General features: G+C 36.4%; 1 pseudogene; it reads right to left on the reverse strand.

Annotated features, from left to right (window-relative positions):
• Nucleotides 1-4,624: 4,624 nt before the first annotated feature.
• LOC114902468 lies at nucleotides 4,625-26,537 on the reverse strand (annotated as a pseudogene).
• Between the last annotated feature and the right edge of the window lie 1,050 nt (nucleotides 26,538-27,587).

Consider the following 27,587-nt stretch of genomic DNA (forward strand, 5'->3'; position numbering starts at 1 on the left):
ATCTATCTATATGTTGTCACAAATGGGAAGATTTTATTTTATATGGCTGAGTAATATATACCACATTTTCTTTATTAATTTGTCTATAGATGGACACTTTGCTTCCATATTATGGCTTTTGTAAATAATGCTGCAGTGAGCTTTGGAGTGCATATTGAATTAGTGGGTTTTTTTCTTCTGGTAAATATCAATAAGTGCAATTGTTGGATCACATGGTAGCTCTATTTTTAATCTTTTTTTTTTTTTTTTTTTTGCGGTACGCAGGCCTCTCACTGTTGTGGCCTCTCCCATTGTGGAGCACAGACTCCAGACGTGCAGGCTCAGCGGCCATGGCTCACGGGCCCAGCTGCTCCACAGCATGTGGGATCTTCCCAGACCGGGGCACGAACCCGTGTCCCCTGCATTGGCAGGCGGACTCTCAACCACCGCGCCACCAGGGAAGCCTTATTTTTAATCTTTTGATGAACCTCTATTCTGTTTTCCATAGTAGCTGTACCAATTTACATACCTCCACAACAGTGCACAGGGTTCCCTTTTCTCCACATACTTGCCAACACTTATTTCTTGTCTTTTTGATGGTAGCCATTCTGACAGGTATGAGGTGGTATCTCATTGTGGTTTTGATTTGTATTTCCCTGATGAACAGTGATGTTGAGCATCTTTTAATGTGTCTTTTGGCCCTCTATATGTCTTTAGAAAAATGTCTATCCAGGTGCTCTGCCCATTTTTAAATTGTGTTATTTGGGTTTTTTTCTTTTTTTGATGTTGAGTTTATGGGATTCTTTGTATATTCTGAATATTAACCCCTTTTCATAAGGTTTCTTAAGATGGAAACTTAGGTTATTGATTTTATATCTTCTTTTCTAGTACATGCATTTAATGTTACATTATTTGTTGTATAATGCTATATAAGTTTTCCTCTAAACACTGGTTTTATTGCAGCCCACAGATTTTGATGTTATATTTTCATTTTCATTGATTTCAAAATATTTTAAATTTTTCTTGAAACACTGCTTTGACCCAAGTTATTTCAAAGTGTGTTGTTTAATTTTCAAATATTTTAGGATTTTCCAGCTATATTTCTATTTTTTATCTCAAGTTTAATTTCATTATGGTATGAGAACATATTTTGCATGACTCCCATTCTTTTAAATTCATTAAGGTGGGGCTTCCCTGGTGGCCCAGTGGTTGAGAGTCTGCCTGCCGATACAGGGGACATGAGTCCTGGTCGGGGAAGATCCCACATGCCGCAGAGCGGCTGGGCCCATGAGCCATGGCCGCTGAGTCTGCGCGTCCGGAGCCTGTGCTCTGCAACGGGAGAGGCCACAACAGTGAGAAGCCCGTGTACCGGAAAAAAAAAAATTCATTAAGGTGTGTTTTATGACCACTTATATGGTCTACTTTAGCAAATGCCATTTGAACTTGAGAAGAAGTCATTGGAGAAAATTAGATCATGCTGATTGATAGTGTTGTTCAGGTCAATTATATCCTTAATGGTTTTATGTTTCCTTTGTCTATCGATTACTAAAAGAGGAGAGTTGAAGTCTCTAGCTACAATAGTTGTCTGTCTATTGTTCCTTTCAGGTCTATCATTTGCTTCTTCACGTCTTTGGATGCTTTGTTGGTAAGTACACACATGTTTAGGATTGTTATATCTTCTTGGAGAATCAATCCCCCTATTATTATGTAATGCCCCTCATTATCCCTGATAATCTTCCTTGTCCTGAGGTCCATTGTCTCTGAAATTAATATAGCTACTCTAGTTTTCTTTTAATTAGTGTTAAAAATGTTATACTTTCTCCATCCTTTAATTTTAACTTTTCTGAGTCTTTATATTTACAATGGGTTTCCTATAGACAACATATGGTTTTATTCTGTCAATCTTTCTCTTAATTGGTGCATTTAGACCATTATCATTTAAATGATAATTGATATAATTGGACTAATATTTCCCGTATATGTAACTTTTTAATATTTCTTGTACTTATTCTTTGTTTCCTCCCCCCCTTTTTTTTCTGCTTTCTATGGCTTTCATTGAGCATTTTATATAATTTGAATTTTGTCTCCTCTCTTAGCATATCAATTATAAAATTGTTTAATGGTTCCTTTAGAGCTTGAAATAAACATTTTAAATTAATCCAAGTCACTGTCAAGTAACACTTCATGTGTAACACAGGTTTCTTAGAGTGTATTCCCCATCCCTCTGTCCTTTCCTTATAACATTTCTGTCACTCATTTCACTTATCCATATGCTATAATCACCCAATACATTGTTATTATTCTTAACAGTTATATTTTATATCTATTAAAATAAGAAAATTAAAATATTTTTATTCATTTGTTCCTTCTCCAATTCTTCCTTATTTATGTAGATCTGAGTTTTCTGACTTACATCATTTCCTTTCTCTCCAATTCACTTCTTTTAATATTTCCTTCAGGATGAGTCTGCTGGGGATGAATTCTCTAAGTTTGTGTGTGTGTGTGTGTGTGTGTGTGTGTGTGTGTCTATGCACAAGAGCGAGATAAACAGTCTTAATATCCTTTTGAAGGACATTCTTCTGAAGGGTAATTTCACTGGGCGTAGAATTCTAGGTGCTTTTTTTTCTTTCAATACTTTAAATATCTCACTCTGCTCTTCTTGTTTGCATCATTTCTGATGTGAAGCCCACTGTAATTCTTATTTTTTTTCCTCTGTAGATAAGGTGTTTCCCTTCCTTCCCTTTGACTTCTTCACAGATTTTTGTCTTTGTCTTTGGTCTTCTGTAGTGTGAATATGATATGTCCAGGTGTAGTTTTTATGAGTTTGTTTGCTTTGCATTTATCCCGTGTTATTCTCTGAGCTCCCTGGATCTGTAGTTTGGTGTTTGCTATTAATTTTGGAAACATTTTGTCCCTTATTACTTAATATTTCTTCTGCTCCATATTCTCTTTCTTCTTGTTCTGGCAATCCTAATACATATATGTTACTTTTCAAAATGTCCCAAGTTCATGGAGTTTCTATTCTTTTTTTAAAAAAATTCTCTTTACCCTTTGCATTCCATTTTGGGAAGTTTCTATTGGTCTACCTTCAAACTCACTGAATCCTGCCTCAGCTGTGTCTATACGGATGAGATGTTTAAAGGCATTCTCCATTTCTGTTGCAGTGTTTTTAATACTTAGCATTTCCTTTTCATACATTCTTAGAGTTTCCACCTGCCTGCTTACGTTAGCTATCTATTCTTGGATATTGTCTTCTTTTTCAATTGAAGCACTTATATAATTCACAGTTATTTTAAATTCTTTTTTTTAATAATTCCAAAATTTGTGTCATGTCCAAGTCTGGTACTGATGCTTGCTTTGTCTCTTCAGATATTATTTTTCTTGCCTTTCGGTATGCTTTGTAGTTTTTTGTTGAATGCCAGTGGTGTTGTATTGGTGAATAAGTATTGAGGGAAATAGGCTTTTAGTGTGAGGATTTATGCTAATCTGAATACGAGTTGGGCCTAATTAATGTTTGCCGTAGCTGTTGGTGCCAGTGGCTTCATATTCTTCTGGGGTCCTGATTTTTGTCCCTCTTCCTCATTGTGGGCTTCCCTCAGTACTCCCTCCTAAGGGTAGGTCTGCATCTTGCAGCTCTGTCAGCTGTATTACACTGTCATTTTCCTGGAATCCAATGTGTGGTGCAGAAGACCAATACTGTCATCTTATGATTCAATCTCAGTCTTTTAATGTGCCTGAAACTCTGGGCTAAAACACTGACTGGTATTTCCACAGTAACTGTTTAGCTTCCCTCCACCCTCTAGACTAGGCAGGAAGGTGAGAGTGATCTGGGTCAGGCAGCATTCCCTTCTGCTGCCTGGGATAAGGCTCTGGGTAAAATTTTTCCCCTTGAAAAGTAGGCCTTTGTTATGGAGAATCCTCTGGACATATTACACAATGATTACTCATATCCCCTCCTCCAGCCAGAATCACAAGGTTAGAGAATTTGCATGTGCAGTAGGAAAACCCAGGGGGGGTGCCCCTGGAGCTAAAACCTGTGAAGGTATGGGGGTCGTCCAAGACCACAGCCCCCATGGGCTTTTCCCTCTCATTCTAGTCCACACTCAGCCTCCAGCAATTCATCAAAATGATTGTTTAAGTATCCCTACCAGTTTATGGCTCCAACAGCTTCTGCTCCAGGTAAGCAGATCTCATCTGTGACTCTCTGAATTTGCTTGTCTCTACAGATTTCAGGGTAACAAGTTTCCTTATAATCTCAGGTCTCTGATAAGTCCAAGAAAAATCACTGATTTTCTGTTTCTTCTTCCTCTTCTTGCAGGCACAGGAATGACAGTTTACAAGTTCTTTGCACATTGGAGTTTAAACACTGGAATTCTGTAACCTGAAGACTTTTATCGTGGTGTTCATCAGGTTTCTTTTTATGAGATAGCATCTTCTCTATGAGTTCATCACATACAGGTGGATTTCATGGAGAAAAACTAATTACATAGGGTCTTTTAATTATGTTTATCAAACAAACACACAGTGTACACTCTAATACTGTTGAGCATTTTTCTTTCATAAAGCTAACTATCTTTTTAGACAGTACTGCAGCCTTTGGTTTTAGGAGGCTTGCTGTTTCAGCTCTCCATGGACACATAAATACTTAACAACTATGTTTATGGTTCCACCTGCATTTTGCAAATGCTCTCTGAATATCTAGTTGACCTAAGTTGGGATCAGCTAGTGGGTGAAAGATAGAAATATCAAACCCCCATGGACGGTCATCATCTGGAGAATTATCAGTGATAATCACTATAGACTTAAATGTGTCATCTTGATAAAGTCATTGCCATATGAATGCTACTCGGAACCACATTAATGAAGAGCTATAAGATGGCTACTCATAGACACCAAGTAACTTCTGCTTTACAACCAAGAAGAGAATACTTCAAGAAGAGAATATTCCAGAGAGAAGGGTCTGTAAGAAACATGGGTGCCATTTGTTTACTGCTGGGGCAGGAGATACAGGCTTAGTTATGAGGAAAGCAATTTGAGATTAGAAGGCAGCTGTGTTTTCGAGCTGTGCATGGTGTTCTGGTTTGCAGGTCCCCTGTGAAAATAGTCTCCTGACCACCAGATCTTTTGCACACAGTGCTTGTAGACATGCTCCAGAAAATGGTTCATAACATGTATTTCAAACAAAGAAATGAAATGATCTGTGTCACCAATTTAATTCATGCTTGGCATACATTTTCTAGTTGACCTGTGGCGCCCTTCATCTTGATGACTTCAATACAGTGCTCTCTGCACTTGACTCTCCAGGCCCAACAGCTTATCTGGCCACAGTGCAAGCCTGCCGCTGCCCACTCCCCTACCCACCATTCCATCCTATATGAATTATTTTTAACTAAGAAAGTTATTAAGAAGAATGGCCCAAATCAGGAGAGGCGCATATTGAATTCATCAACAGATACACAGCAGGATGCTGTAATTAAGGCTTCACTTGGAGCCTAAACTCTGTGTTGTAATCTTGAAATCAATATCAGTTCTACCACCCATTTTCTAGTCTGAAATAATAATAGTTATAAATATCAATACACTGTGAACTCTAAAGTGCTATGCAAACCTAACATATTACCTCCTTCCAGTGCTATAATACTTAAAAATTACAATAGAGTTCTTTTTCCTCAAATGTTTTAATTAGAAAAAAATTATTTCTCATAATATAAGGGCAGCAAGAAGGATTTTAATGAATTTAAACCATGAAATATAGCCACTACTTTGTAATTTTTGTTCTCATGGAGTGTGGTCAGCAGCCTCTAAGGTGGCCCCCATCATCATGCTGCTGGTGTTCATGCCTTGTCTGATACCCTCCCCTCCAGTGTAGGTGGGACTTATGAATTGCTTCTAACCAACAGAATATGCCAAAGGTGACATGATGTACTAGATTATGTGTATATATTACAAAAGATTGTAACTCATCTTGCTAAGAGACTCTTTCTTTTGCGGGACTTGAAGATGCAAGCTGCCATGTTGTGAGCTGCCATGTGGAGAACAGCATGTGGCAAGGAGCCGAGGGTAGGCTCCAGCTCAGAGCAAGCAGGAAACTGAGGTCCTCAGTCTGGAAAACTGAAAGGAACTGAATTCTGCCAATAACACTGTGAGTTAGGCAGCTGATTCCTCCCCAGTCGAGGAACTTGGCCAACACCTCGATTGCAACTTTGAAAGACCCTGAAGCGGAGGACTCAGCTAAACTGTGCCCAGACTCCTGACCCAGAAAAAGTCTGAGGAAATACATGTGTGCTGTTTTAAGCCACCAAGTTTATAGTATCATTGTTAAGCAGCAATAGATAACTAATACACTGAGTTTTACCATGTTCTTTTTAAAGACTGAACATAACTCCTGTAATTGATTTTATTCATTTGCTCCAAATGAGCACTCCTGTTGAATTTTGCCATATGAATAGGAAAAATAGCTAATATTTATTGAATGCTTCCTTGCACTTAGTACTTTACAGACATTATCTCATTGATTCTATTTTCAATATTTTCCAGCATGGAAGATACAGCTCTCTATCATCATTCATTAAATCAATCAATCAATCTGAAAATCACAATGTACCTCCAGGACAGATAGAAAAGAAAGCACTTAATTCTAAGAGATATCTGGTGGGCTGTAAGGATTAGGATTCACTGAGAACAAAACTGAACTATTAATAATACAGAACGTTGCAAACAAGCAAAATTATCTCAAACTTTGCCAAAATTATTAAAGAAATAAACAATTGGCAATGAATTGGTATGGCATTTAGATCATCTTATTCAATCTTCTTAATAGCATCAATTTAATGTCTTGAGTTATGAAATTATATGATAAATGCAATCATCAAAAAGGGCTGAAAAACAGAGACAAATTTACCATTTGCAAGCAGTAGTCTTCAATGAGGCAGTAATCATAATGCACCTTTCAACAGGCAAAGATGAAACACAAGTTATCAAAGCAAAGATGCTTATTTCAAATCATAGTATTTTTTTAAAAGAAAATTCTTTAAAAAAGAAAAAAACATGTCACAGACCCACTGGGGATCAGAAAGAGTTTGGACTATTGCCTTAACATGATTGATGTAAACTTCTTACTACCAATCTCCTGACTCAAAAGCAACAAAACATTTTTTACAAAATATGGTTCAAATTCAATATATAGATTCCCCAAAACAACTAGTGATAGGACTATAGAGTAGTATTTTGGTTGCAGTATAGTAATTCAGGACGTATGTGGTTTTACCGAAAGTATTAACATGACAGTGGAATTTCTTTAAATGTATTTTTAAAAATTTGGAGCCAACAAAACTTTTAGATTTTCTGAAATATTTGTCTGTGTGCTGCTATGACTACTTATATAGGCTCTGTTTCAACTTTATATGGGTTATTGTTTCCTTTGAACTAAATTTTTGAACAAATTGTTCCATCTGAATCTACTCCATTGAATTTATTCAAATTCATTTAAAAATAAACACACTATTAGTATTGTCTTTCACACAACCATATTATAATATTTGACTTTACCCATAAATATTTCAATATATTTATTTTATATTATTTTTATTTTTTGTTCCAAGGTTTTTAGAAATTTATGATAATTCTTGAAATTCTATACATATAACTATGCAATGCTGTTTTGAAATGAATAAAACTGTTCCTCTTCCATGAAAATTAAAATTATATTTTCAACTTTCCCTCAGTATAGGTATGATTAACAGTATTTAACTTTTATCTAGAACTTTTTCTAATTAAATTGAGGTATGTCTCTTGCTCTGATAGATGATAATCAACTTACAGTTACCATGTGAGCTGATTTCTCTCATTTTACAAATGGAGAAGTCAATTGTGGAACGCTGAAATGACTTACAGTTGACCCTGTAGAGAGGAAGAAGCAGAGTCAGTAGGATTGGATCCAGTGATTGTCAGATTCTAAAACTGATCTTTCTTGAAGAGCAAAAATTAAGTCTTAACCACAATAATATCCTATCTGTGATTGTCTGTGTTATTTTAGCTGAACATTGTTTTGTAAATATTAAACTGTCACTTTTGTTTGTTCTTTCAGAAACCTCTCCTTGGTATAACCATACAAAGTATTTGAACTGAAAAGTAGTTCATTTTTCTATGCTTTGCTTGTTTCTTTTGTGTTTACTATTTCCTTGAGTCTTGTTATAAGTTCATGAGTAGGGTGGAGAGGAAGGGGTTAATATGTCTGCCACTCTGAAATTACTACCCACAACCGAAATCACAGCTTAGTTTCTCTCAAAACACATGTTTGCCATTTTTAATCACAGACTCAGTGATTAAGAATGGAATGAAAAAGAGACATGACCAAGGAGCAATCCAAATAAACAAAGATTAAGATGTTGTGATATGTTTATAAAGACTAGAGACATCTGGAATATTCCAGCTAAATAGTACAGATAATGCACTCTTTCTTTTAATAAGGGTTTTGCGTACCATAAAATATCAAAATGCTTAAGTACTACTTCGATCCTCTGTTATTTTTCCTTTGTCTTCTAGTATATGCCAAGTCCTGAGATTTTTCTTTATTCCAATTATATTGTGCACACTACTTCTGACTCATTTTAGATTTTAATCTTCTTTAATTAAGGAGACTCTATATTGTGTTCAAACAGTACCATGTTAATCAAATCTCCATCAATTATGCTTGTCATATGTGTCTATTCACTTAGAACACTCTCTATCCAAAAGGAAGATATGTGATGTTAAAGAGGAGGTAAACATTCTGATTCTCACCATAGAATTTCTCCTTTACTTGAAAGAGAAATGAAAGTGGAATAATTTTTATCACTTGTGATTGTATCAGCCAACATCCAGTTGCAGGAACTGTTAGGCAGTCCAGCTGTTTCAAGAAGAACATTTAGGGAAGTAGGTGCTTTCAGAATTGTTGGGGGCATGGTGATAGAAACAGAAAAGCCCCACTGTGGGCACTGTGACTTCTGCCACAATCAGCAAGGTAGAAAAGCAGGAGGTCACCATTGGAATAATTAACTTCACCAACACACCATAATAGCTGCAATTCAAGGGTTAGGAATTTGTGGCAACAGCAAATGATACAATTGTTGGTTCTCTACACACATAGACTGGACACTTGCACACCACTGTGGAACTGCATCCATGACTGTGCTAGCTGGCAGAGAAAGGGCTAAAGTAAAATGAAGATGGTCTCTGCCCATGTTTGCCTAACAAATTCCAAGTGCTTGCATTTAAATGGAGGACCATTGCATGAAGAACTGTGGATGAGAAGGTGTCTGAAGAAAAGCCTCTAGAAACGCACACTAGAGGTAGGCTGGAAGGTTTGAATGGAAGGTGAATGTCAAGCCACAACACTCACCATAGTGTTTTGATTTTCTTTTTTTTTAATGTCTCATGTTTTTTACTCTTTTCAATACCCTCTCCTGAGCCCCCTGGAATCATCTGTGAGTACCACCCTTTACCACATTTTAGAAAACAATGTTTTAGACCGTAGAGTTCAAAACACTTATTACTGCTTTTTAAAATTATATATATTTTAAAAATTTTAGGTATCCTATCTGGGATGAAATTGAGCAGACTTCTGTTGAATACTTCCTGAATTTCAGACATGATGCTAGATTCAGAGAAAAGAAAATTATTTATCTGCTCTGCTCCAGTGGCATTATGCCAATTGATACAACATAATTAGGACAAAGAAGTAGAAGGAAGAGCAGAAAGAGGAAACTAGAATTAAAGTTTTATGAATAGTCTCTGGATAAAGGAAAGAATTAAAAATTTAAAACAAAGGTAGGTGTTTATAAAGGAGAACAAATTGATTAACAATATCAGCAACAACCAAAAAAATAGATCTGAGACCCCAATTGATTAAACCGAAAACAAACATGAATAATTTCTTTTAAAAAAAGGAAAACAAATAGCTAATATATGAAAAATATAATAGAAATGCATGTTGAAAGAAGACACATTTTTAATCCCCTGTAAATAGACCAGGATTTAAGACATGTTATATTCAAATGTATTTGTTTGTTTTGCTGGGAGGAGAACTCTGATATACTTTGGTTTCAATTATAAATTGATACATTATTTATGGAAGGTGACTTGGCAATAAGTAATAAAGGTCCTTAAAAGTTTAAATTATTTTAAAAATTTCTGCAATTTGACTAAACATGGCAGAAGCTGTGTCTGTTTTATTCATTATTGTCTTCCCTCTGTAGCTTTTAAAGTACCTGACACAGTTACTTTTCAATAAATTTTGTTTGGAGGAGTGACGGATAATTATCAAAGCATGCATTTAATAGCAAAATAAGCTGGAAAAATCCTGAAGGTCAACATTGAAGGAACAATTAATAATTTTTGGCCTATTCATATTACAAATAGTATCCATCTAATAAAACAGTATTTACAAAAAATTATTACAATGGCAAGGAAATGCTCATTAAGCAATAACACAAAATAAAGGTATCTTATAGTAGTCTATATTTCATCATCTCAAATAAAGTTAAAATAGAAAAAAGATAAAATGTTAGCTGTGGGTCAAGATTATTTGTTTTCGACTCCCTTTTTCAAGAGCACCAGAATCACAACTAACTGCTGAACAATCATCAACAGGAAGACACTGGAACTCACCAAAAAAGATACCTCACATCCAAAGACAAAGGAGAAACCATAATGAGATGGTAGGAGGGGCACAATCACAATAAAATCAAATCCCATAACTGCTGGGAGGATGACTCACAAACTGGAGAACACTTACACCACAGAAGTCCACCCACTGGAGTGAAGGTTCTGAGCCCCACATCAGGCTTCCCAACCTGGGAGTCTGGCAATGGGAGGAGAAATTCCTAGAGAATCAGACTTTGAAGGCTAGTGGGATTTGATTGCAAGACTTCAACAGGACTGGTGGAAACGGAGACTCCACCCTTTGAGGGCACACACAAAGTAGTGTGTGCATCAGGACCCAGGGGAAGGAGCAGTGACCCCATAGGAGACTGAACCAGACCTACCTCCTAGTGCTGGATGGTCTCCTGCAGAGGCAGGAGGTGGCTGTGGCTCACTATGAGGACAAGGACATTGGCAGCAGAAGTTCTGGGAAGTACTCCTAGGCATGAGCACTCCCAGAGTCTGCCATTAGCCCCACCAAAGAGCACGGGTAGGCTCCAGTGTTGGGTTGCCACAGGCCAAACAACCAAGAGAGAGGGAATCCAGCCACACCCACCAGCAGCCAAGCAGATTAAAGTTTTACTGAGCTCTTCCCACAAGAGCAACACCCAGCTCTACCCACCACCAGTCCCTCCCATCAGGAAACTTTCAGAAGCCTCTTAAATAGCCTCATCCACCAGAGGGCAGACAGCAGAAGCAAGAAGAACTATAATCCTGCAGCCTGTGGAACAAAAACCATATTCACAGATAGACAAGATGAAAAGGCAGAGGGCTATGTACCAGATGAAGGAACAAGATAAAACCCCAGAAAAACAACTAAATGAAGTGGAGATAGGCAACCTTCCAGAAAAAGAATTCACAATAATGATAGTGAAGGTGATCCAAGACCTTGGAAAAAGAATGGAGGCAAAGATCGAGAAGATGCAAGAAATGTTTAAGAAAGACCTAGAAAAATTAAAGAACAAACAAAGAGATGAACAATACAATAACTGAAATGAAAAATACACTAGAAGGAATCAATAGCAGAATAACTGAGGCAGAAGAACGGATAAATGACCTGGAAGACAGAATGGTGTAACTCCCTGCCATAGAACAGAATAAAGAAAAAAGAATGAAAAGAAATGAAGACAGCTTAAGAGACCTCTGGGACAACATTAAACGCAACAACATTCACATTATAGGGGTCCCAGAAGGAGAAGAGAGAGAGGAAGGACCCGAGAAAATATTTGAAGAGATTATAGTTGAAAACTTCCCTAACATGGGAAAGGAAATAGCCACCCAAGGCCAGGAAGCACAGAGTCCCAGGCAGGATAAACCCAAGGAGAAACACGCTGAGACACATAGTAATCAAATTAACAAAAATTAAAGACAATGAAAAATTATTGAAAGCAACAAGGGAAATACGACAAATAATATACAAGGGAGCTCCCATAAGGTTAACAACTGATTTCTCAGCAGAAACTGTACAAGCCAGAGGGAGTGGCATGATGTACTTAAAGTGATGAAAGAGAAGAACCTACAACCAAGATTACTCTACCTGGCAAGGATCTCATTCAGATTCGACAGAGAAATCAAAAGCTTTACAGACAAGCAAGAGCTAAGATAATTCAGCACCACCAAACCACCTCTATAACAAATGCTGAAGGAACTTCTCTAAGTGGGAAACATAAGAGAAGAAAAGGACCTACAAAAACAAACATATAACAATTAAGAAAATGGTAATAGGAAAATACATATCTATAATTACCTTAAACATGAATGGATTAAATGCTTCAACCAAAAGACACAGGCTCACTGAATGGATACAAAAACAAGACCCATATATATGCTGTCTACAAGAGACCCACTTCAGACCTAGGGACACATACAGACTGAAAGTGAGGGGATGGAAAAAGATATCCCATGCAAATGGAAATCAAAAGAAAGCTGGAGTAGCAATTCTCATATCAGACAAAATAGCCTTTAAAACAAAGAATGTTACAAAGACAAGGAAGGATACTACATAATGATCAAGGGATCAATCCAAGAAGAAGATATAACAATTATAAATATATGTGCACCCAACATAGGAGCACCTCAATACATAAGGCAACTGCTAACAGCTATAAAAGAGGAAATCGACAGTAACACAATAATACTGGGGGACTTTAACACCTCACTTGCACCAATGGACAGATCAACCAAACAGAAAATTAATAAGGAAACACAAGTTTTAAATGACACAATAGACCAGATAGATTTAATTGATATTCATAGGACATTCCATGCAAAAACAAAAGATTACACTTTCTTCTCAAGTGCACATGGAACATTCTCCAGGATAGATCACATCTTGAGTCACAATCAAGCCTCAGTAAATTTAATTAAATTGAAATCATATTAAGCATCTTTTCTGACCACAATACTATGAGATTAGAAATAAATTACAGGGAAAAAAACGTAAAAAACAGAAACACATGGAGACTAAATAACCAAGAGATCACTGAAGAAATCAAAGAGGAACTCAAAAAATACCTAGAGACAAATGACAATGAAATCACGACGATCCAAAACGTATGGGATGCAGCAAAAGCAGTTCTAAGAGGGAAGTTTATAGTAATACAAGCCTACCTCAAGAAATAAGAAAAATCTCAAATAAACAATCTAACCTTACATCTAAAGGAACTAGAGAAAGAAGAACAAACAACACCCAAAGTTAGTAGAAGGAAAGAAATCATAAAGATCAAAGCAGAAATAAATGAAATAGAAACAAAGAAAACAATAGCGAAGATCAATAAAACTAAAAGCTAGTTCTCCGAGAAGATAAACAAAATTGATAAACCATTAGACAGACTCATCAAGAAAAAGAGGGAGAGAACTCAAATCAATAAAATTAGAAATGAAAAAGGAGAAGTTACAACGGACACAGCAGAATTACAAAGCATCATAAGAGACTACTACAAGCAACTCTATGCCAATAAAATGGACAACCTGGAAGAAATGGACAAATTCTTAGAAAGGTATAACTTTCCAAGACTGAACCAGGAATAAATAGAAAATATGAACAGACAAATCACAAGTAATGAAATTGAAACTGTGATTAAAAATCTTCCAACAAACAAAGTCCAGGACCAGATAGCATCACAGGTGAATTCTATCAAACATTTAGAGAAGAGCTAACACCCATCCTTCTCAAACTCTTCCAAAAACTTGCAGAGGAAAGAGCACTCCCAAACTCATTCTATGAGGTCACCATCACCCTGATACCAAAACCAGACAAAGATACTACAAAAAAAGAAAATTACAGACCAATATCACTGATGAATATAGATGCAAAAATCCTCAACAAAATACTAGAAAACAGAATCCAACAACACATTAAAAGGATCATACACCATGATAAAGTGGGATTTATCCCAGGGATGCAAGGATTCTTCAGTATATGCAAATCAATCAATGTGATACACCATATTAACAAATTGAACAATAAAAACCATATGATCATGTCAATAGATGCAGAAAAAGCTTTTGAAAAAATTCAGCACCGATTTATGATAAAAACTCTCCAGAAAGTCAGCATAGAGGGAACCTACCTCAACAAAATAAAGGCCACATATGACAAACCCACAGCAAACATCATTCTCAATGGTGAAAAACTGAAAGCCTTTCCTCTAAAATCAGGAAAAAGACAAGGATGTCCACTCTCGCCACTATTATTCAACATAATTTTGGAAGTCCTAGCCACGGCAATCAGAGAAAAAGAAATAAAAGGAATACAAATTGGAAAAGAAGAACTAAAACTGTCACTGTTTGCAGATGACATGATACTATACATAGAGAATCCTAAAGATTCTACTAGAATCTATTAGATTCTAGAAAACTACTAGAGCTAATCAATGAATTTGGTAAAGTTGCAGGATACAAAATTAATGCATGGAAATCTCTTGCATTCCTATACACTAATGGTGAAAAATCTGAAAGAGAAATTAAGGAAACATTCCCATTTACCACTGCAACAAAAAGAATAAAATACCTAGGAATAACCCTACCTAGGGAGACAAAAGACCTGTATGCAGAAAACTATAAGACACTGATGAAAGAAATTAAAGATGATACAAATAGATGGAGAGATATACCATGTTCTTGGATGGGAAGAATCAACATTGTGAAAATGACTATACTACCCAAAGCAATCTACAAATTCAATGCAATCCCTATCAAATTACCAATGGCATTTTTTACGGAACTAGAACAAAAAATCTTAAAATTTGTATGGAGACACAAAAGACCCCGAATAGCCAAAGCAGTCTTAAGGGAAAAAAACGGAGCTGGAGGAATCAGACTCCCTGACTTCAGACTATACTGCAAAGCTACAATAATCAAGACAATATGGTACTGGCACAAAAACAGAAATATAGATCAATGGAACAGGATAGAAAGCCCAGAGATAAACCGATGCACCTATGGTCAACTAATCTATGACAAAGTAGGCAAGGACATACAATGGAGAAAAGACAGCCTCTTCAGTAAGTGGTGCTGGGAAAACTGGACAGCTACCTGTAAAAGAATGAAATTAGAACACTCCTTAACACCATACACAAAAATAAACTCAAAATGGATTAGAGACCTAAATGTAAGCCTGCACACTATAAATCTCTTGGAGGAAAACATAGGAAGAACACTCTCTGACATAAATCACAGCAAGATCTTTTTTGATCCACCTCCTAGGGTAATGGAAATAAAAACAAAAATAAACAAATGGGACCTAATGAAACTTAAAAGTTTTTGCAAAGCAAAGGAGACTACAACCAAGATGAAAAGACAACCCTCAGAATTGGAGAAAATGTTTGCAAGTGAATCAACGCACAAAAGATTAACCTCCAAAATATATAAACAACTCATGCAGCTCAATATTAAAATAACAAACAACCCAATCCAAAAATGGGCAGAAGACCTAAATAGGCATTTCTACAAAGAAGACATACAGATGGCCAAGAAGCACATGAAAAGCTGTTCAACATCACTACTTATTAGAGAAATGCAAATCAAAACTACAATGAGGTATCACTTCACACCAGTTAGAATGGGCATCATCAGAAAATCTACAAACAACAAATGCTGGAAAGGGTGTGGAGCATTGCACTGTTGCACTGTTGGTGGGAATGTAAATTGATACAGCCACTATGGAGAACAGTATGGAGGTTCCTTAAAAAAGTAAAAATAGAATTACCATATGATGCAACAATCCCACTACTGAGCATATACCCAGAGAAAACCATATTTCAAAAAGACACATGCACCCCAATGTTCATTGCAGCACTATTTACAATAGCAGGTCATGGAAGCAACCTAAATGCCCATTGGCAGACGAATGGATAAAGAAGTGGTGGTACATATGTACAATGGAATATTACTCAGCCATAAAAAGGAATGAAATTGGGTCATTTGTAGAGATGTGGATGGATCTAGAGACTGTCATACAGAGTGAAATAAGTCAGAAAGAGAAAAACAAATATCATATATTAACTCATATATGTGGAACCTAGAAAAATGGTACAGATGAACCAGTTTGCAAGGTAGAAATAGAGACACAGATGTAGAGAACAAATGTATGGACACCACGGGGGGAAAGTGGCAGTGGGGTAGTGGTGGTGTGATGAATTGGGAGATTGAGATTGACATATATACACTAATATGTATAAAGTGGATAACTAATAAGAACCTGCTGTATAAGAATATAAATTAAATAAAACCCAAAAATGCAAAAAAAAAATTGTTTTCTTAGAATCAACTCTTCTGGCAGGACTCTCATAATTCTCCATACACCTATTGTTGATGGAAGTTACAGTTCAAATTGTTCTGTATTTCCAAATGTTTTCACATGTTACAAGTCTAGTAAACCTAGAGTGAATATCATATCATTTTACTTATCTCTTCTCCATGACAAATATATATATGTATATATATATATATTAGAGGTATCTATTTTCTTAATTCTCTTTATATTCTAGCATGAAATTCAACATCAGAGTATTTTAATGCAGCCATTAATTATTACCCATATTAATATATTTTTGTTTGGGATAAATTGTATACCTATACCTAATCAAGATTAAAATATAACCAACCCATGATATGCATATTTCAACAAAAGAGTAGCTTGTCACAGTTGTTGGACTGAGCAGTTTCTCCAAATTATGGTAGGTAATTACTAGTTTGTGGCAAATGCCACAGTATTCAGAAACCTACTCTCACATTTAGTGTAAGCAATTTCCATTCCAGTGGGTTTGCTCACATATTCACATGTAGTATATTATGAAGGATTTTAAAGCTAACCCTTCATTTTGTTTCTCCCATAAGTGTGATGTTAAAAAATATGATTTTAGTTTCCATGATGTAGTTTCAGATTTATTTACATACACTGGTGGTTCCACAATCTTTGGAAATTGAACACTGGCCAGAAAAAGATGGGTAAACATATATATTGTATAATTATATATATATAGATATATATATATATAAATTATATAAAGGGGATATGGAAAATGGAAGGAGAAAGCTAAGCACCAAGTAATAAGGGCCAGAAAATTTTTATAGAGACTAGAAAAGATAAGTGTTTATAAAAAAATAGTTTTTGCCTCTACTGTATGTTGCCTTGAGGCTATTATTGTCTGCTTCACTGCAGACACTGGCAGCAGTAGCCAAGACATCAGTGTTCACATGAAATAAGTGCATTCTGAAGAGCTGCCCTTAGGTATTGAATATCCCATCTTACTCTCTAAAAATCCCTAAGACCATGGATTACAATTTAGGGAGATTGTCACTTCCCAATCATACTATACCTCAAAGTTTAAAATTTAAGATTACAAAAGGTCAGATGGTAAAGAGAAAATAAATGCAGTGTTTGTAAAACAGACAGAAATTTTGAATCATATTCAAAATACTGACTCTATATACGTGTACATATATATGTAAAAAAAAGATTACAAATGGGAATGACCAGCAATGGTCATCTGGTGGAGTTTTCAGCACAAGGCTTATCTCCTATGCTCTAAAACAGTGGTCAGCAAATGACAGCCTGCAGGCCAAATTGGGCCTGGTTCCTGTTTTTGTAAATAAATTTTTATCGGAACACAGCCATACCCAATAGTTTCCATAATATCTATAGCTGCTGTCACATTATAAGGGGAAGTTGAAATGGTATGACAGAGACTGTCTGATTTTCAAAACCTAAAATATTTACTATCTTCTCTTTCACAGAAAAAATTTGTCAACCCCTATCTTAAACTCACACACTGAGATCTGGCCTTTGATCCCTCCTCAGCACAGATAGACAATTAATGGATAGACATTTATTGTCAATATAAAACAAGAATTAAATTTCATTTAAAAATGAGTGAAGTATAAATATTTGGTCAGTACGAAAAATTTTGAGTTGATGTAAAGAGAACAAAAGATTAAACAGTGGTAGATTGGATATACCTGAAGACCAAATTAGTGAGTTGGTACATCAGATTGAGGAATTTTCCCAGAAAACAGCAAGAAAAGCTAAAGAGACCTGACTTATGGATAAGTACCAAATGATAAGATTTCCCAAAGGAGAAAAAACAAATGAAAAAAGGAAACTATTTGAAGAAATAAGGAAGATAGACTTCCTATTCTGGTAATATGCCAGGCTATTATTTACCACTAAAAACTACTAAAATTACTAAATTTTAAAATATTTTCTTAAAAGATCAAAAAGCTGACATGATATTAGAGTTAGGAATTACCATATCTAGTCTAGATAAGAAGCCATAGAGGTAAGCTCAACATTGAAGTAGTTTTTGCCTTAAGGACATTTACCAAACTTCACAAATATGAGCTTTGACTTTTAAGGTGTGGTAAAGTGTGAGAGCTAAGAGAAAAAGCCCAGGCTTCTCTGAAGGTGTGGAGTTTAATAGGAAACTTTTCTTATTAAAGCTGGAGCTCCTAAGTCATAAGTCTTAAGTTAACTAGTCCTAAGATAACTAGTTATCTATGCAGGTATACCTAGTCACCCTGCCTTCTCCAAAATATTGAAAATAATATTGCCTTGGTAATGATTAGACTGAGGTGTGGAGAAGGGGGAAACCATCCCTAAGAAGTTGAAGCCCCAAGGCAGCACTCAAAATCACATTACTGAGGAGGTGCAGAAAAAAACCCTCAAGTTGTAAATTCACCATATTTAATTATTCTAAGATTCAACATGTTTTTGGTCCTATTTTAATATTTAGCAGTTAGGATGTGTATTATATCTGCTAAAGGCCTGGCAGCAATTGTGGCTTAATTATCATCGACTATATAGCAAACATGCAGTGTTAGTAGGTTAGAAAAAAATCACAGACAAAATGGAGCACTTTTTCAATAAATGCTATACCACTTTGAGCTGGATTTTCAATGTGAAAAAGATCTAAGATGGCCTTGTTCAATTTATTTTGCTTATAGTTTCCTTCTCATACATATAGAAGAATGACATGACAAAAATCTAAATGAGGGTAAAACTGTCTTTAAATAAAACTCCAAAATGATGAGAAAGCATTTTTTATGGTTTACTTGGCAGTGTTACCTTTTGATTCATAAAGTGTTATTGCTCTTTTGCTGTTGCCATCTTAGCTTCAATGAAAACAGTAGTTGTTGCAGACTAGTAGCAACTCACAAGAACCTAATGGAAGCATACTCAGCTCTTCTTTACAAGAGACACCAATCCCAAGTCTCAAGGAATAGCATAAATAACTTACCAATTAAAATGACCACTTCAGGGACTTCCCTGGTGGCACAGTGGTTAAGAATCTGCCTGCCAAAGCAGGGGACATGGGTTCAATCCCTGGTCTGGGAGGATCCCACATGTTGTGGAGCAACTAAGCCCATGCAACACAACAATTGAGCCTGCTCTCTAGAGCCTGTGAGCCACAACTACTGACCCTGCATGCCACAACTACTGAAGCCCACATGCCTAGATCCCATGCTCCACAACAGGAGAAGCCACCACAATGAGAAGCCCGCACACTGCAACAAAGAGTAGCCCCCACTTGCTGCAACTAGAGAAAGCCCGCACACAGCAACGAAGACCCAATGCAGCCAAAAATAAATAAATAAATAAATTTATTTAAAAAAAAAAAGACCAGTTCATATTCAAACGTAAATACTCACACAAGGAAACAATTTACTATGAGCTAAAACTAGCAATAAAAATGGAAAGCATAGGGCTTCCCTGGTGGCGCAGTGGTTGAGAGTCCGCCTGCCGATGCAGGGGACACGGGTCTGTGCCCCGGTCTGGGAAGATCCCACATGCCGCAGAGCAGCTGGACCTGTGAGCCATGGCTGCTGAGCCTGTGCGTCTGGAGCCTGTGCTCCACAATGGGAGAGGCCACAACAGTGAGAGGCCTGCAAAAAAAAAAAAAAAAAAGGAAAGCATAAACATTAAATATGCCTGATACTGGAATCTTCAGATACCTATCTAAATAACATCTAAAACTATGTTTAACATGTTCAAAGGAATGAAAAACAAGCTTGAAAATATCTGAAGGTGATAGCTAACTTCAAAACACATCAAGATGTTAAGGTATAAGAATTCAGTAATTAAACTTATAATTAAATAGATGAATTTAAAAGTAGGTTAAACATAGCTAAAGACAGAATTAGTGAACTGGAAGACAAGTCAGAAAAAATTATTCAAAATTAAGCATAGAGAAAAGAAAAGAGAAGATATTAAACTGATAATTGAGATATACAAGATATCGTGAGAAGTCCTAATATGTGTCTAAGTAAAGTTCCAGAAGGAAGAGCAAGGAGAAGAAAACAAGGAGTAATATCTGCAAACACAAATATAAAGGCTGAACATTTTTCAGAAATAATGAAAGAATGATTTGCATCACGAAGACTTCAATTTCCAGGCAAGATTACAAAAACATTTTACACCTACACATATACCAAAGCAAAACTGCAAAACATCAAAAATACAGAGGCATTTCAGGAAGAATCAGTGAAAAGTGACAGATTACCTTGAGCAAGAGATTAAAAAGAAATAAGAATTAGATTGACAGAAAAATGAAAGCCAAACTTCTGTATAATTAAACTGTGCTGATAAATATAGTGATGATTCTGAATCATGTGAATTAAACTATCAATGTGTAGTATTAGAAATACCTTAATTTATTTCCTTTAAATACCCTTTTTCATATTTGCACTAGAATGGCATATGACAAAAAATTTATATCTAAATGACTCATTAATTTTGAATTTATAATTTTATTCTTAAAGAAAAAATATTTCAAGAATGGGGCACTATAAAGTGTTTCTACCAACAGCTTCCATTCCAAAGGAAACTCAGAAAAATGTATTTCGGGCAGAATGCAAGAGATCCAGGATAGGATGTTTGTGATAGAGGAAAGATCAAAACACAACAAACTGTGTTAAATACATTATTGCCTTTTTAAAAATAAAAATGTTATGCAAGATTAAAATTTAAATAAAGAATTAAAAAGCAACACCAAATTAAGAGGTAAATTGAGAAGTAAATGAATGTATTTAAAAATTTATTGTTCAAGAAGTGCCCTTTTTCCTTAAGGCATTGAACTATTTAAGACTTTGAGAAGAATATTTTTTTTAATTTCTTGAAGTAAAATGGAAATAGCCAAAACAGAGCATATATCACCCAAAGTATTAGCAGAAAGTGAAAGAAATATCTAATTAATTTAAGAAAAAGGAGAGAAGCACAGAAATAAACAAAAAGATAAAACTGGAGAAAAATAGCAGCACACAAAGTTAGACAGGAGATTTAAACAGGAATGTGAGTAGTTATACTAAATGTAAATAGACTAAATGCTCCAGTTAAGAAGCAATGATGATAAAAAAATATCAGTGAATGCATTTTCATATATAATGCTGTGTCAAAAAGACTTTTAAAACATTAGGGTACAGAAAATACGAGGTGAAAGGATAGGAAAAAAATCTGTCATGATAGTACCAAAGAATGCTGGTTACCTGTACTTGTAACAGACAAAAATAGACTTTAAGGAAAATACATTATTTGGGATAAAGATAGTCACATCTTAACTAGAAAAGGTTTAATTCATGATGAATATATAAAATTATATATATGTACTTATAAATATATAAACATATAAAATGAGGAATAAATAAAATATAAAATATATATAATAAAATATATATTAATATGCAAAACAAGAATATGCAAAACAAGAATATGCAAAACAAGAATAGCTACATAACTATAAGGAGATTTAAATTTGCAATCATAATGCAGATTTAACATGCCTCCATGCCTCTTTTAGTATCAATACATGAAGCCAACAGAAAATCAGTAATGATATATAAGATCTGAATAGCATAATTAACAAACAGCTTAATGGATGTGGACAGAACACTAAACCCATGAACTGCACAGTTCACATTCTTTTCTGAGTGTAATCAACTTATTTGAAGACTCGCTACAAGATGAGATCACCAAGAGGCAGAGTTTAGAGAATGGACGGTGACAGTTTGTCCCATGAGCCCTGAGGTGCTACATAGTAAAATATCTGAGACTGAAAAGATGAGGCAGGATGGCATCCTGGAAGGGAAATTAATAAAGTTAATCAAGGAGAAGGAAGTGATCAACTGAGACTTTGATACGAAAAATTTTGGAGGATCGCTTTGGGTAAAACTGATTGGGGTGGGTTAAGATAAGAAGAGAGGACAGAAACTGGAGACTTTTTTTTTTTTATCACAGATACTTTGTTTTGCTCTGTTTCTTGATATTTAACATTTTTGTTTGTTTGTTTTGAATTTGTGTTAAACATGACTGTGGTACACCGGCATGCTGAATTCTTAGACATGCATAGCTACTGTTCCATCTGGGATGTGTTCAGCAACCTTGCAATTAAAAAATGTTTCACAGTCAACCTTTAAGAAGGAGGAGATGCAGAAGAATGAGAAGCAGAAGTAAGTGGAAACCACTTACAAATTAAGTACAAACTGAGTACTTTTCATTGCTATCATATATTCCTTCACATGAGTATTCCGTGCCGTTTGAATGATAGAATTCTTTGAAGAAATGCCACCAGATGGCAGGCACCTTCCTTTTGTATCACAGATACTTTGAATATAACACAATGAAGAAACAGTAACAAAGGGAAGGTGGTGAAAGGCAGCAGGATTGTTGAAGGAGAGGGCTCTTTATTACTCAACACATATTTAGAAATGTATTTATATACTAAATACAATCTTGTGCTACAGAGGAAACCATAAAATAAGTTACTAAATATTTAAAGTTAAATAAAAGTGAAATCATTACACGTAGCATTTTGTAATTAATATTTTGTGGAGTAAGGCTCATACTCCACAAAATATTAATTAATTAATACTTTGAGGGAAATTTATAGCTTTAAATATATTTATCAGGAAATAAGAAAGTCTAAAATACTGAGTTAAACATTTAGCAAAAAAATCCTATCCACCTGTGTCAATGATACCAAGAGCCAATTATAAGAACCAGTGTTAAACCCATCCCAAATCATGTTAAATTCACATCGGTAATCACAAATATGAAATTTAGCCAATCTGCAAAAACTACAGTCTACTAATTTCAATTCCACATTCAAAAGTTAACCAATATCTAACCCTTCCTACTTCTGAAAGTTTGCCATCTCTGAACTCCATGCTTCCCGATCCTAGGATCAGTTGTCTTCTTGTTCAGAAACACTGCACCCCACAAACACAACTCTCTCTTGTTCAGCAAACAATCAGCTCTTCATTTCAGATATGGAATGGAGGCCTCTTCCATTCCCCACTACATATCCTTAAACTATTCATTTCCTTTTGAGGACAATTACAAGGATGTTGTTCATTGCAGACTAATCTTTGATGTCAGGAAGTTAGAGGCAACCTGGATGCCTACAACCATGTAAATAGACAGGTTAAGAGTTATGAATACATGCCTTACAGTAAAAGGCAAAAGTCAGAAACAATAATTTAGAGGAACACATAACAACATGTGTAAACCTTAAAAATAGCTCTTTGTAGAAAGACACAAAAGAGGATGATACACATACACAGTATAACCCAAACCATTTATCTCAATTAAAAATACAGGACAACTAAATAATACATAATTTGCAAAAGCATGGAACCAAAAAGTACACATTCCACTTATTAGAATGTTTGCCTCTGGGAGTCCTGTAACAGGACTGAAGAATGATAAGGAGAAAAGAGTAAAGCAGAATAAGGTAAGGTGAGCAAAGTATAATAAAGAGTAAAGTGAGGGACAGGAGGGGAAGGATGGGAGAGGAAGGGAGAGGAGGGGAGTGGAGGGGAAGGGAAGGCAGGAATTGGAAGGGAAGGGAAAAAAGAAGGAGAAGAGAGGAGAAGAAGGAAGAGAGGGAAAGGAAGGGGAAGAGAAGAACAGGGAGAGAAGGGAGAAGAACGGAAGAAGGGAGAAAGGAAGGGGAAGAAGGGAGGGAAGGGGAGAAGAGAGGAATAGAAAGGAAGAAGCAGTGGGGAGAATCCTTTTTTGGGACGATGTTGCTAATGTGATATGAATTGTAGAGTATGATTAACCTAAGCTTCTTTACCTAGGGTCTAAAAACATGAAAGTAATTTCAGACATTTAATGAAGTAATGATGGTAATTGTGTACAGACCAGGATAACAAATTCTTACAAAAACTATTTGTTTTAATGTATGCTCTAAACTTCAAATGAGCTGTGTTCTCTAGTTCTTTCATGCTTGGACATAAAAAAATACAATTTTCCCCTACAGTTTACTAAAATTGATGAATATCTTCTCTCTTAGAAGCATGTAATTTTATGTTTATTGAAAGTTTTCACTAAATAACCCTTTTCTTAAAATAATTAAGCTTTTGGTGGAAAAGCAAAAATAAACTTTGCTCTTTCACACATATAATTACAATGTGTCTTGATTTGATTTTGTTGGGGGCATCCTTACATTTTATCATGCATTATATTACTAGAATTTCTGAAATCCAAGGGAGAAAAATTAAATATAATAAAAGCTTTATTCTTGTCTTTTATTAAAACCATTCTCTATATTATACCTTAAATTATGTACCTATGTGTACATAGATTGTAATTTTGTGTAGGTTTTATCTATAAATGAATGTGTTACTTTAATGTAGTTATCATGGAAAGTTTCCATTTATTTGAATAACCATGCCATTGTCTAAATCATTTTTGATAGTCTTCATTCAGAATGTTCAAAAAATTATTTTATGTACTGAATATATGTACATTTTTTGTATTACTTAACTTGGTCATATCTTGTTTTTTTACTTAAAAATATATATTGCACTTCCTATTCCACAAAATGAATGATTTTTACCCATTTCCCCAATATTAAATTCACTCGTAAGTGATGCAAATTTAATACTATTGAGACTAAATATGAAGATGATCCCACAGGCTTTCCAAACAAACAATAAAACAGAAAAAATACCTGGTCCCCTACAAGTATCTAAGTGTTTTCTTTCTACTGTTTCCTACCTGAATGACTGAACTGTGGCACATTAGTAAACAATATACAAGTAAGTAAGAAAACCCTCTTAAAATCACACATCATAGCCATGGTTTGTAAAAATTTCTGCTTTCACTTTAGTTAATCAACAAATCTTTGTGTGTTAATTTACATCAAAATAAAGACTATAATTTATTGGCAGAGATACGAGTTTTGAGAAAATGCTTAAAAATATCTCTCTTTTAAAAGAATAGCTTCCAATGCTTTCACAAGTTTTCAAGGCCTAAAAATACAAAAATGGTGAAATTTAACTTTCTTGTCTGTTTCCAATTCACCCATTATATGTACCATATACATCAGTATCTACAGTAGAGGAAAATGCAGAAGTAAATATTCTAACCTAAACAAAGGAATTGGTGATAGAGTTGTTACCATTCATGTTTCCATATATCAGTTTTGGGCTACAGGCTGTCTGGATCAGAGGACTTGAATTTGCTCTCTGCCTTATTGCTTAAAAAAGGTTTTTGTTTTATTTTGTTTTTAACCGTAAGTAAAGAAAGGCACTAGGAGATTCCTAAAGATCTTTTTTCTTTGCTACTATCCCTAGGCAAGAAGGAGGAATTAGCCTTGTAACCAGATCCTTCTGTCTCTGCATTTAATTTTAAGCAAGAAACCAGACTGCTAAAAATGTAAGATGGACAGAGAACAGCAGAGGGCAGTATTTACTCATGGCTGAATCATCTCCGAACTCAGAAGTTTTAAATTTGGAGGGGTCAGTGTGGCTGAAACGTATGACACATGCCCTATATTTGCATTACTTGGCTTACATTCTTATTTTCTAAACGGTTGTCCTTAAAGGGGAAATAATACTGACCTGATTCCTAGTCCCTTTTTTTTTTCTTTGAAGAATACCACAAAAATTAGCTACAGTAATCTGAGTGACTTGCGTGGCACGTGGGTAATTTTAAAATTTAAATTTCATTCTATTTATTTCTATTTCCTCATATCTGTCTTTTCCCCAGATAAAAACCAAGCCAAAGCAAAAAGAAACAAACCTTCATCAGGATTCCTTTGGCTTTAAAATGTCTAGGGGGAAATACTCCAACGGAGATCAAAATTCCAAACTTTGCAATAGGAAGAGACCTCCATCTTTCCAAAGGGCTACCATTGTTATTGTTGAAACTCTAAGGTTTGGCTACTGACACCTGGGATCTATTTGGGACAGGAAACAAAACAGAGTTCCCCTGGCTTTTCCTATAGGAAATCCAAAGTGCGGTCGGTACCGAGGCCTTGGTGCCCCTACTCACCTGGAAGTGGAGACAGGCTTAGGGTTAGATCTGGACTGCAATTATCTCGCTCTGTAGACAGAGGAGGAATGGGGAAGATTTGGTTTGGATGCTGCCGGATCATACTGTAGAGCTACTCCCTCCCCTCTCATCGAAAGAGAAGGGGCAGGAAACGGTTAAAGCAAATCTGCGCTCTGCATTCCCAGACAGGCTTTGCTTAATCCTTCTTCCCGCTCTAATAGACCTTCACCCCCTGCCTTTCTTTTATTTCCCTCGACCCCCCCCTTACCCCTGAGTTATTACTAGCATAACAACCTAACGGTCTTCCCCCAGAACCCATCACTAAAGTTATTTATCTGCAAACCTGACCCCACCCCCATGTATTCGGCGGCAGCTTTTTGCTGTTATTGCTCAGATGCCGGCCAAGATGTGACCAAAAAGAAAAGAAAAAAAAAAAAAGGGTATAAAAAACCCCACCCCACCCCCTTCTCAGCACCTCCTACTCGCCGAGCTCCCACACCCCACAGCCTACAGTCCTCCGAGAGGCTGGAGTGATTAGCATCCCGAGAAGCCAGTCGGAGGCAGAAGAAGTCGGAGAGCGCTCGCGGTAGGAGTGCCAGGCGGGGCTGCTTTAGCTCCGGCCCAATGGGGCTGGGGCGAGGGAGGGGCAGTAGGTGACAGCACGGGGAGCTAGGGGGAGTCCGGGCAAACTAAAGTGCGGGATCAATGAGTGGCGAGCAAAGTTTCTGAGTCCTGCTCCAGCTCGCAGTCTTCCCTCCCCCTCTGTTTGTGTTTCGACAACGCGGTGTGTGTGTGTGTGTGTGTGCGCGTGTGCGCGTGTGTGCGCGCGCGCGTGCGGCGGGGAAGGGGCGGGGAGAGTGTGAGGGAGCAGCCGGAGGTTGAGAGGGGCTCGCGGAGCTCCAGCTCCACAGCGGTACAACCTTCAGCCCGGGCAGGCGAGAGGGAGAGCGCTGACAGCCGCCGTACCGAGCTGCCGCGGGCGCCGCCAGAGCCCAGCGCCGACTTCCCCGCCTCCACCGCCAACGGTGAAGGAGAAAGAGGGACCCACCACCCCCCCGCCCCAAACCAAAAGCCTTGTGGATTACAAAGTGAAACTGACACGGGACAATTAAAGCAAAGGGCACGAGGTCAGGGGCGAGGCGCACTAGAGTGG

Source organism: Monodon monoceros, unplaced genomic scaffold (genome assembly GCF_005190385.1).
Source record: "Monodon monoceros isolate NGI ecotype Baffin Bay Population unplaced genomic scaffold, NGI_Narwhal_1 Super_Scaffold_20, whole genome shotgun sequence".
NCBI classification, from domain to species: domain Eukaryota; kingdom Metazoa; phylum Chordata; class Mammalia; order Artiodactyla; family Monodontidae; genus Monodon; species Monodon monoceros.